The sequence below is a fragment of the Odontesthes bonariensis genome, chromosome 7 (assembly GCF_027942865.1).
Source record: "Odontesthes bonariensis isolate fOdoBon6 chromosome 7, fOdoBon6.hap1, whole genome shotgun sequence".
Taxonomy (NCBI): Eukaryota; Metazoa; Chordata; class Actinopteri; order Atheriniformes; family Atherinopsidae; genus Odontesthes; species Odontesthes bonariensis.
Window position 1 is genome coordinate 22087817 of NC_134512.1, and position 11865 is coordinate 22099681.

Consider the following 11865-nt stretch of genomic DNA (forward strand, 5'->3'; position numbering starts at 1 on the left):
CACAGAAGTACTGTAAAAGTTTTTTTTTTTTTAATGTATTTTTACAAATATTTCACACTTTTTTTTAAGAACATGACGGCATGCTTTGGGTAAACTATGACTGTAATTTAAGTTTGACCATGAGAAGTACAGATTCTGGGGCTTCTTGAAGTTACAGAGGCCCACATAGGGATTAATGAACTATTACTGTCATGCTGGCAAACCCAAAGAAAATAAAAGGCCAGCACAGCAGACTCAAGAGTTACGTGGTTTAAAAACAACTTAGAAAACGATACACACAATGCATGAACACGGGATACAAGGAAAAAGAAAATGTCACCTGAAAGTCAAACCCAGGTTCAACTTAAGGCTGAAACAATCTTTATCAGATTGGGAACATATGCACACGATCAGATTACAGTAGGTGCGTCAGTACCACGTTGATGCTCATGAATATTGCTCTGCAGAAATGTAGAATAAAAAGCATATTGAAAACCACGCAGAGGAAAGTATTTAAGCTTCTACACGTAGCTAAGGATGTTTCTAATAACCACCAGAAACACTTCCATAAATAGTGCAGTTCATTATGTCTTAAATTAAATTATGCTTTCACTTCATTACACTTGTATAGAATATGTGATAGTCCCAAAATACATTGATTCAAACAGAACTTTTACTGTACATCTGAGGGAGCAGAAACTTGTTTTAGAGTAAATTTAACTATATTTCATTTGTCTAAAATAACTCAGTTACTTATTAAACTTTCTGTCATAACGGCCAAGTTGTAATACCGATGAAAGCACAACCCTGCTTCACCCCAAATTTCCTGTTAATCTTTAATTAGATATAATTGTAAGCAAAATTTAAGGCTTCAAGCCACTTGGTTTTCAGTTGTCTTTATTTGCTCCACTTCATCCGGTCTATGTGCCATCTCCATGACAACAGCTCTTTCATCTTCTGTTTTGTTGGTTGAACACTTCCAGTAGTAGCACCAATAGAGTGAATAGAGTGCAGTCAGCCCCAGTGCTACCATGAATCCAATGAACTAGACCAAACAATAAAGAAATAAATGTGAAAACATGCATTTATTTAGCATTGTTCAACAAGATCATTTCTCATCAATCAAATTACTGACTGGTGCAAAACTTTAGAACCCTCAGCTTCTTCCTTACCTGTGATTCAGAATACCATCGCTGTGTTTGGCTCAGAAACTCTCCAGATAAGTTGGCTGGTTTACACCAATACTGGCGTGTAGAGCCATTAATGATTTCATATTTTCCTGACCAGGATGTTCTTAAACAGGCATAATACCGACCATCAAGAAACACTATTATCAACCACGTTATGGCAGGAACTGTGATGTACCAGAAATCTGCCCACGGCTCCTCACACTTGCATCCTTTAATCACACACATGAGCATGAAAACTATGAGGGCCGGAACGAAAAAAAAGGCTGAAGCAAACGAATGATTCCAATTAGGATTGCAAGGGCATGGAAACTCAATCTCCGCAATCTTCTCTAAGATAAAAAGGACGAGTGCAAAACCGAAACTTGCTGCCAGGGTGCTCTTTTTCATTTCTCCCAACGCATTAGAGAGCCATTGTTTTGCATTCCCAGCCATATTTGAATCTATATAAAGAGAAAAGAAAGACTTATAAATATACAAAGTTACACTTTATATGGCATTTCAGAACTTACTTTTGATCACCATGTATCTCATAGTGAATCTACAGACAGACAATAATAATTTTATTGCACAATAATAAAACAGCATGTGTTACTGAGATCTGTTTCTTAGAAGGAAAGAAAATTCCCTCAAAGAAAGTTGCAAATTCCTAGATTCAAATTACAATAAAGCAGTTGAAATGGTACATTTAAAAGCTCAAGCCATCTTCATCTATAATTTCTATGGAGTTATTTAGAAAACAAGGAGGCTTTACCTGACGGGAAGCTTTTTGGATCAGATGAATTTGAGAAACCAAAGAGAGAACAAAGTATTCTGTCTTTTTAGTGGGTCAAATGAGCCTGCTACAGTTGTATTCAGCAAGCCAAAAGCAGTGCACTACAATGTATGAAAAAGGAAAAATAACAAGTCTTCAACAACAGTCAAACAGTCACATCAACAGTGAAGGCAAAAAAGAAGATTGTTTCTCTTTCAGTTACATGTCTTTTGATACTACAGGAAGAGTCACCTCAGCGACCTACCCACTGCTTATTGATTCAATACATTCTACACAGTTTGTAAGGTAGACAAAAAGAAAGAAAAAAAAACTGCGCTTCTTGTGCCATTTTTAAAACTTTTAGAGAAAATTTGGGTTAGGGCATGTGGTGCTTGAAAACAAAAGATCTGAAAAAACTGCTCTCTTAATGTTGTGAGAAAACTTAAACACCTAACTGTGAACATTTAAATGGAAAATGACAAAAGATGGAAAATCACCGGTTCAGAAAAGACAAAGCAAATTATCATCAAGTGTTCAAACCAGGTTTGTTCAAACAGTCACCATGTTAAACCAGGGGAGGCGTTAGAATCATTTTAACATAAAAGTTAGAAGACTGAAGGACATGTTCTGCATCATGTTTGCATCTGGGGCTGCTAGGTGGTGTGGGGGTTAGCACCGTCGCCTCAGAGGGTTCCAGGTTCGATTCCCGCCTGTAACCTTTCTGTGTGGAGTTTGCATGTTCTACCCGTGCATATGTGGGTTCTCTCCGGGCACTCCGGCTTCCTCCCACTGCCCAAAAACATGCATGTCAGGTTAATTGTTATCTCTAAATTGTCCTTAGGAGTGAGTGTGAGCATGCATGGTTGTTTGTCTCGTTTCTCTCTGTGTGGCCCTGTGATGGACTGACGACCTGTCCAGGGTGTACTCTGCCTTCTGCCCAATGACAGCTGGGATAGGCTCCAGCCCCGCCGTGACCCTAAATTGGATTAAGCGGGTATAGATAATGGATGGATGGATGTTTGCATCTGTTTATGTCGAGGCTGAACTCGACCTCCTTTTATCTGGACACTATCAACTAAATATCTTTTACATCCTTCATTCTTTTTTTGCATATATTTTCTAAGCAAGTACGTAAAGCAAAGGATTCACAAATTTATCCATCAATCTTGGCCAGAAGATCACTTTTTGTGGTGTGGACCTGCTTGGTTTGCATCAGACAGGCTTTCGGCCTTGCAAGCCAAATCCTGACCTGACTCTATTTTACCATGCCGGCTAAAGGAAGTTCCAACAACAGCTCAGAGGAGACCATCTCCATGGCTCAGGTGCGTGAATTACTTGAGCAGCAAAAGGACTTCTATAAAACACTCATTGAACAACAGGAGAAACATTTCAAATCATGTGTGGAAATTTTTGTTGACTCCACAAACAAAAGAGTCGGGGAGCTGCTGAAAGAAGTCCAAGACCTCAGGGTGAGTTTGGAATTTACCCAAAAGGAATTTCAGGACTACAAACATTACTGCAAGACAGGGTTTGAAAACTGTAAAGAAACCAAGATTGATGTTGAAACAGTCTGCAAAAGCCTCATCTCACTCAATGATAAAAGTGATTACCTGGATGGCGAATCGAGGGGCAACAATATCGTCATTGACGGTATTTCTGAATCAGCGAATGAAAAATGGTCTGATTCTGAGGATAAAGTGAAGAAGCTTCTATCTGAGAATCTCCAGATTGACCCTCGCAAGATTGAGCTGGAGAGGGCCCATAGATCTGGGAAACCTTCACCAACCTCCACCAGGCCCAGGCCTATCATTGTCAGATTTCTGCGTCATAAGGATAAACTGGAAGTCATCAGCAAAGCCAAAGCCCTGAAAGGCATTAACATTTTTATTAATGAAGATTTTCCTGAAGCTGTTCGACGTAAGCGAAAAGAACTCCTTCCAGCCATGTGGGCAGCCAGAGAGCGGGGGGAGATCGCCGTATGATAAACTTATTGTTCACCCACCATCTCAGAAACCTGCACCAGGGCTAAGACGTAAGAATGCCCCGACACCAAAACATTAGATGCCATATACGCATACATGCATACATATACATACATACATATATTCACTTCCAGTATGCTTACACTTGCTCTAACATGCACACACACACACACAACCACCCCCCCCCCCCCCCCCCCCACGCGTGCGCACACGGGCACACACACACACACACACACACACACACACACACACACACACACACACACACACACAGAGTTCATCTCATTTATTAAATTTAACATGTCATCTGGCATTTTTGTGTACCCATCAGCATTTCCATGCCCATAAGGCACCAAAACTCTCTTTGTTACCACTGTCAGACTTTAATCCTGTCTTCCATCATCTATTGTTCATGTTGTAAAATATGTTACCACCTGAGATGTACACCTGTTGGTGAACATGAAATGGACGAATGGTTTTCATGGACTTGTGCAAATTGTTTTTCCATGTCTCCTTATCATGATGTCAGTGATGATGGTCTGATTGCTGATATCAATCAAGATTAAAAAAAGAAAACTACTCTTGATCATATGGATCCCGATTCTAATTTCTTTAACTCACCAGATTTAAAGGCTTTATCCTGTAATTATTTTAATATTAATAGATTTAATAATGAGCTACCTGAGCCCCAAACTAATATATTCTCTACTTTCCATTTAAATATCCGCAGTCTCTCCAAGAATTTTCATTCACTCTGTTACTTTTTGTCTTCTTTAAATCATGAATTCTCAGTGATAGCTTTTAAAGAAACTTGGTTAACTTATGAATTCACATCTCTTTACAGCATCCCAAATGATCATGCTCTCCATCATTGTAGAAAGAATAGATCTGGTGGAGGGGTATCCATATATCTACACATTAAATTTAATTATAGGCTTAGAGATGATCTTATGCTGAATTTTGCCTGTAATGATGTCGAACCCTTCTTGAAATACATTCATGTGATAATTTTGCTGGTAAAAATGTCATCATCGGTTGCATTTACAAGCCTCCTGATACAAGCATTGCAAATTTTAATTCTAGTCTTGTGTCTAGTTGTGTCATAATGTATTATGAAGGTAAATTATGCTTCCTCATAGGTGATTTCAACATTAATCATTTTAAAAATGAGTCTCATTCCCTCACTGCTGATTTTCTGAATTTACTCTATGCTAATTCCCTATATCCCCATATCACTAAACCTACTAGGATAACTCCTTCATCTGCGACCTTGATTGATAACATATTTACCAACTCTCTCAGTAACATATGGAGGTCTGGTGTCTTTTACTGTGATATATCTGACTATTTTCCAGTATTTCATCTTACTGCAACCACTATAGCAAAACAGCAGGAAATAGTGAAATCCCCAAGGATAAGAGTGTTCAACAAAAGAAAAACTGACAAATTTGGGAAGCTGATTGGTGATGTCACATGGGATAATGTATATACGCATGACAATGCTGAACTTGCTTATCAGTCATTTATAGCGTTATTCAACTCTGTATTCAACAAATGTTTTCCACTGGTTAAAACGCTCAGTAAAAAAGAAAAATCATTTAGCAAACCCTGGTTTACTCCAGGTCTCCACAAGTCTGCACTAAAAAAGAATAGAATGTACAGGAAATTTATGACAAATCCATCTCCCTTGAATGCTGCAAATTATAAGATATACAGAAATAAATATAACCATCTAATTAGAATTGCCAAAAAAAAATATTACACCACCAAATTTAACGAGGCCTCAGATAATATTAAAGAAACATGGAGAGTCATCAATCAGCTTCTGCATAGAAAAAAGACATCAGCCACTTTCCCCTCTCAGTTTGTTGATGAAAATAGAGTTTATACAGATTCATCCGATATTGCACATGCGTTTAACCACTATTTATTCAACATGGGTTCAGTTCTGTCAGAGAGAATGTATTCAACCGGGTCTCCATCTGAGTACCTGAAGGGTTGCTACCCTTCCCTCCTGAGTTTTGACCCTCCTACTGAGAAGGAGATCATGGACATTGTTGTTAATATGAAGGATTCCACTGCTGGTCATGATGAGATTAGGGCATGTGTGATCAAAAAATGTATTCCCTCATTTATCAAGCCTTTGACCTATATATCTGCTAAATCTTTAGAGTCTGGAACATTACCAAGAGACCTAAAAATAGCCAAGGTAACCCCTGTATTTAAATCCGGTGACAAAGGCTCTTTTAACAACTATCGCCCAATCTCTGTCCTTCCATGCTTTTCAAAGATTCTGGAGATTTTGGTTTACAATAGAATGATGATCCATCTGCAGAGGTTTATTTAACATCCTCTATGAACATCAGTATGGATTCAGGAAAAATTATTCAACAGAATTGGCTGTGCTCCAACTAGTTGACAAAATCCACACTGCGTTAAATAACAACGAATATGCTTTGGGAGTTTTTCTTGATTTATCCAAGACCTTTGACACTGTTAATCATAATATTTTATTATCAAAATTGTTACACTATGGCTTCACTGGAAGCACCTACAAATGGTTTTACAATTATATTCATAATCGACAACAATTTGTTAATATTAATGGTTCGACATCTGACAGGGCGACTATAACATGTGGGGTCCCTCAGGGATCTATTTTAGGACCACTGTTATTCCTTATTTACATCAACGACCTGACCGCAGCGTTATCCTCCATATTCCCTATACTTTTTGCTGATGACACCATTTTAGTTGTTTCACATTCTGATTTTTCTGTACTGATGGCCAAAGCAAAGTCTGACTTAGAAAAAATCTTCAAATGGTTTCAATCAAACAAATTATCTTTAAACTTAAAAAAAATCTAAATTCATTGTATTTTTTTCAAAGAACAAAAAATACTGCAAATCCAACTCCTGTCTCTTCATTGGAAATAATCCCATCTCTCATCTACACATTTCCTTGGAGTTCTAATCGATGAAACCATAAGTTGGAAGACTCACATCCAGTCTGTCTGTAATAAAATATCCAGATCTATTGGTATCATTGGCAAAATTAAAAGTTTGGTTCATCAGAAGTGCCTACTTACCCTTTATTATAGCCTAATTTATCCTTACCTCATATATTGTAATGTCATCTGGGGAGCTACCTATCCCACTCACCTACATAAGCTCTATATCTTGCAAAAAAAATTCTGTAGAATTGCTACCAATAGCAACCAAACAGAACCCTCTGACCCTCTCTTTAATCAGCTCAATGTTTTATCAATCTTTAAAATAAATATATATCAAACTTGTATTTTCATTTATAAAATTATTTATATGCCTGTATCATTTTCCATGCCTTGTAAAGATTTTTTTTTGATTAATAGTGACGTTCATAAATACAATACGGGCCAAAGATTTACACCTTCCAATGATTCATACCAGGCTTTGTCAGTTGTCTATTCGATATAAAGGAGCCCAGCTTTGGAACAGTCATATTCAAATTGCATTCCAGTCCAGAGGTCCGTTTCACGTAGCAGGTTTAGTGAAAACTCTGAGTTGGTTAACCCTGAAATGAGGGAAACCCTGAGTTTTCCGTTTCACAAAGGGAGGTAACTCAACCCCGAGAAAGAGGGGTAACTCTAGCCTGTTTCACAAAGAGAGGTAACTTAACCTCACGGTCAGTTACCATAGTAACAGACTCTCTGAACCTAACCTGGTCGGGACCAGGTTTTATTCAAGAAACCTCGAGTTTCTCTCTGTCTCCGCCCTCTTTCAGCCACACACGACATTTGATTTCCTCATTCATTCAGTCAGCAGAGCGAGTTCTTCTACTTCTAGAAGTCCATTAGGTACAGTAGGAGGCGACTTTTTTCATGAACATGTCCTTCTGACAACGATCCGGTGGATGAAGGTGCAGCATTATTGCGCAGAGAATTAAATATTCGTCGGAGATGGTTATCAGACCGCGCATAGATGTTTTTGCATTTACAGACAATTATCTTTTTGAGCGGCACCATCAGAATGTGTTGGAACAAAAGAAAAAAAAAGACATAAAAGCCAAATAAATATTTGTATGAATAGGCTTAAAAAAGACATATAGGCCTATTATATTTTATAAAGGCACTCGTGTCTTGGGGGTGGACTCCCTCCGGAGATTCCCTCAGCCACTTCCCTCCCGTTAGAGGTGGTGGTGCTGGGCACCACCCGTTTTACGGGCATCTGCCTTCTTTCTGTTGGCTCAGTAGAAGTCTGTGTTAATTTAAATAGGCTTAATTATTTAACAGAACATGATATAGATGATGACTCTAAATTGTCCTTCGGATTGAGTGTGAGTGTGCATGGTTGTTTGTCTCGTTTGTCTCTATGTGGCCCTGTGATGGACTGGTGGCCTGTCCAGGGTGTACCCCGCCTCTTGCCCATTGACCGCTGGGATAGGCTCCAGCCCCCCCGCGACCCGACTGACGGATTCAGCGGTGTATAGATGATGGATGGATGGATGATATAGATGAGAAGACATAGTTTATGTGTGTGAAAACAGCATTATGTTGGGAATAAAATAACTGCACAGTCAAATAGCCACTTAATATTTATTTTACAGTGTAAAACATGATCAAAATGAGGTACCTCCATGCCGAGGTCTCACCTGTTTGAACAATGTTTTTAGATTTCATCTTAAACTGCCAAGAGCGCTTCTCCCCGCGGGATTGCACCTAAATGAAATAAATGAATGGGCTACCATTCAAGCAGTTTCCCTGTAATATTATTGTGATTGCAAAGGACTACATTTAAACTTACACTTTTGCTGCTGCAGCGGTGTTGCACTTATTTCTAAAAACGTATTGAAACTCGCCGTATGAGCGCATTAAGATTTCCAATTCGAGGTTGGTGAAAAACGTAGCCCCTCCTCTTCCCCGTTGCCAAGGTGACTCGTCGAATCGGGGCTCCATTGATGCTGGCTTTTTAAAGTTGTGGTGCACGTTGTAGCGTTACCGGGTATTTATATACGTATTAAATATAAGGATTTATGAGATGTTCTTACAGTCTCAAATAAACCTTACCTCGAATTCAGGGCACCACCTACCTAGGTTTTAACTTAATTTAAGTCACAGTCAGGGAGGAAAACTGTTCAAAATCTTACGATCCTGGTATGATCAATTAATAATCAGTCTCATATCTCGCTACTTTCGTGAAAGTTCTCGTTTGGTTGGACAGACATTACGTAAAGAAAGCATACGACACAATCTGTGATTATAATATATATATATATAGATATATGAACTATTTATTACAATGATATGATCTTAGACATGAACCTTTAAACAAACAGGAGATGCATGGAATATGGGTGATTATATAAAACACTTAGTGAATATAAAATAAAATATGGGAATGGAGAGATACTGGATTTATTCAAATAGTTTGGGTTGGCTGACTATTTGACGCTAAATACTGACATTTTGGATTAATTTATCATTCTGTGAAAGCCTCGAGACATCCATCAAACCCACTTTAAGGTGAAAACGGGTCGGTCTTACTGTGCTGAAGTTCTGCTTAGTCAGCTCGGAACACGGCAGCGGTCACGTGGGGTCCCAGGGGACTTCTCTTCCGCTCTCTGGGCCTTCCTGGCTGTGGTGGCTGACCTTTTAGCTTCTCAGTTGGTTCTTTCACTGGGAAACGGGAACGATGGTGCCGAGGGCTGTGGTTAGAGGATCGAATCTTCTGAGTGTCAGTGGGTCCGTTGCTTCTCTGATGAAGTGAACTTAAGTTCACAGAAGATTAATAAAAGGTTGCTTGGAGTTGGCTTCTTGGTAAGAAAAGGTGATGATGGCGTGAAACAGCAGAGGTTAGGACGTGCGACGTAGAAGGACGTGGATGGCGAGGGACGAACAAAAACACGTAAAACGTGCATCTTCAGAGTATTTCAATCTGTTTCTTTGTTCGGGTCTTCCTCGTCTTTCTTTGGGTCCTGCTCCGTCCTTCTCCTTCCTCCCCTCCGTCGTCTTCTCCACGGCTCATACTCTCATCTTTCCGTGCTCTTCAAATCTCTCTGAGCAACTCATCTGATCAATTCTCCATTGTTCTCCCTCTGAAAACAAGAGCGTGCTTCTGGAAAACAACGAGAGCGCAAGAAACAAGAGACAAGACGCCTGAAGCGAGCCAGCAAACGAGAGAACTAGAGAGCGAGTGTTTTTCGCGGGCTCTGGGTTTTGATTCTCGGAGGCGGAGCATGACGACTTAGAATGACTACTCTTTAGCCAATGAAATGCCTGAACTGTGGTTACGTCTGCCTGTGTGTCTGTGTAAGGCGATCAGCATTTATGTGGGGATTTCTGGATGAGACAAAGAAATTCTACTCCGTCTCATAGAACATTTGTCTCTGTGATTCTGAAAACACCACAACTTGTTAAGATATGCAGATTAAAGATATAACCTAGACTTGTGATATAAAGACATCAAAATAACACACATGATAAAGACAATTATGACTTCAAAGTTCAGATGGATATCTATAAAATCGTGACACATGAATAGTGAACCACACAATGTTAATTTTCTGTGTTAACAATGGGGATACCAAACAAATACCTAATAGATACCGAAGGGACATCGTTAGAAGTTAATAGTTGCATATATCTTGTCCATTTGTCCTCTGGGATTTAAATGTTCAACTAATCAACACTGCAGACCACTAGGGGGCAATGTGGTTCCATCAGGCAGGTTGGGCATTTTCCAACAAGTTTGTTTCTTCGTCAATATTTAAGCCAGAATCGTACAAATTGTCTCTATATGCGTCTTGTGATCAAGCTGGAAACCTGAAAGAAATTGTACACGGTTATCAAACACATTTAATATAGTTTTAAGATTCGACTAAAAGTGAGTCTTATGAAGTCTTCTCAGTTCGTATGTAGCCATCTGGTCGGTTTGCTGGTGAAAAGGGGTGTTAAAGTGTCAACTTTCGAGTTATGGTCCAGATAAGATAGTAAGTGTCCCACTTTTCCAAGAGTGAGTTCTTTGTTCGTTATTTTTCACTCCCAAAAGCTCTTAAGAGGGTAGAAGGTTAACGTAAATTAGGCAGTTTCTGTCTCTCTTTCCTTTGTGGAAAGAAAATGAAGGTCTGTTTTTTATCCACATACGTAAACATCCCCCACAGGAATGTTGGGGTATCTTCAGAGACTGAAGGCCTCTTAATCCACACACTGTGACTGCTACAACGTGCTAAACTCAAGGTGAACCTACTCAGAGTTGATTAACCTCACTCAAATCAGTGTTTCTGGAACCGAACACTCAGGGTTTTCTATCTCAGAGTAGATCAACTTAGAGATCAGGAATAGACTCAGAGTTGGTTGAACCTGCTTTGTGAAACGGACCCCAGCTCTTTACAGAATTTCAAACAAAGGCTTCGGTCCTATCTGATGAACCAAACTCTTACCTGACTAAAACCGTCTATTCTCCCTTCACTATAAGGACTTGACTGAACTGAAGTATGCCTTGGAATGCGTGTAGCCTACTGTTGCATATTTTCATGTTCGCTAGACACCTTCATGCACACGCATATATGCACGCACACACATGCACACACACACGTACACATAAGCATGCATCACACTAACATATACTCACTTTTAAATTTAGCTCTGTTCTATATTGTATTTTTTTCTTGATTTTATGCCTTTTAAGATAGCTTGTTTAGTCTTGTTTATTGTTGTGGCTTGTAATTTTTTTTTTTGTTTGTTTCTATGAGGTGAGATATACTTATAAATCTCTCTGTTTTTTTTATATCACCTGCACATCTGGTTTGCTGTATTTTAGCTGTTTGTTTGTTATATTTGTGCAAATAAATAAATCAAATCAAAATAAAAAAAAAACAAAAGGTGTGAAAGAGCGTCAAATTTATGATCTGACAGTAGATGACAATATGAGAAAGAATTGTTGGACCTAAATATTTGATGATGTTCTCCTGCCATCGAAGATGGGCT

The 11865-nt window shown here is 39.0% G+C and overlaps 1 protein-coding gene across 1 annotated transcript in view; it reads left to right on the plus strand.

Moving 5' to 3' along the window:
• Positions 1–4984: 4984 nt before the first annotated feature.
• Positions 4985–11865, plus strand: part of cox5aa (cytochrome c oxidase subunit 5Aa) — a 131219-nt gene continuing 124338 nt past the window's right edge. The window contains exon 1 of the mRNA XM_075470107.1: positions 4985–4996. The gene's annotated coding sequence lies outside the window, so the exon portion shown is untranslated. The remainder of the gene's footprint in view (positions 4997–11865) is intronic.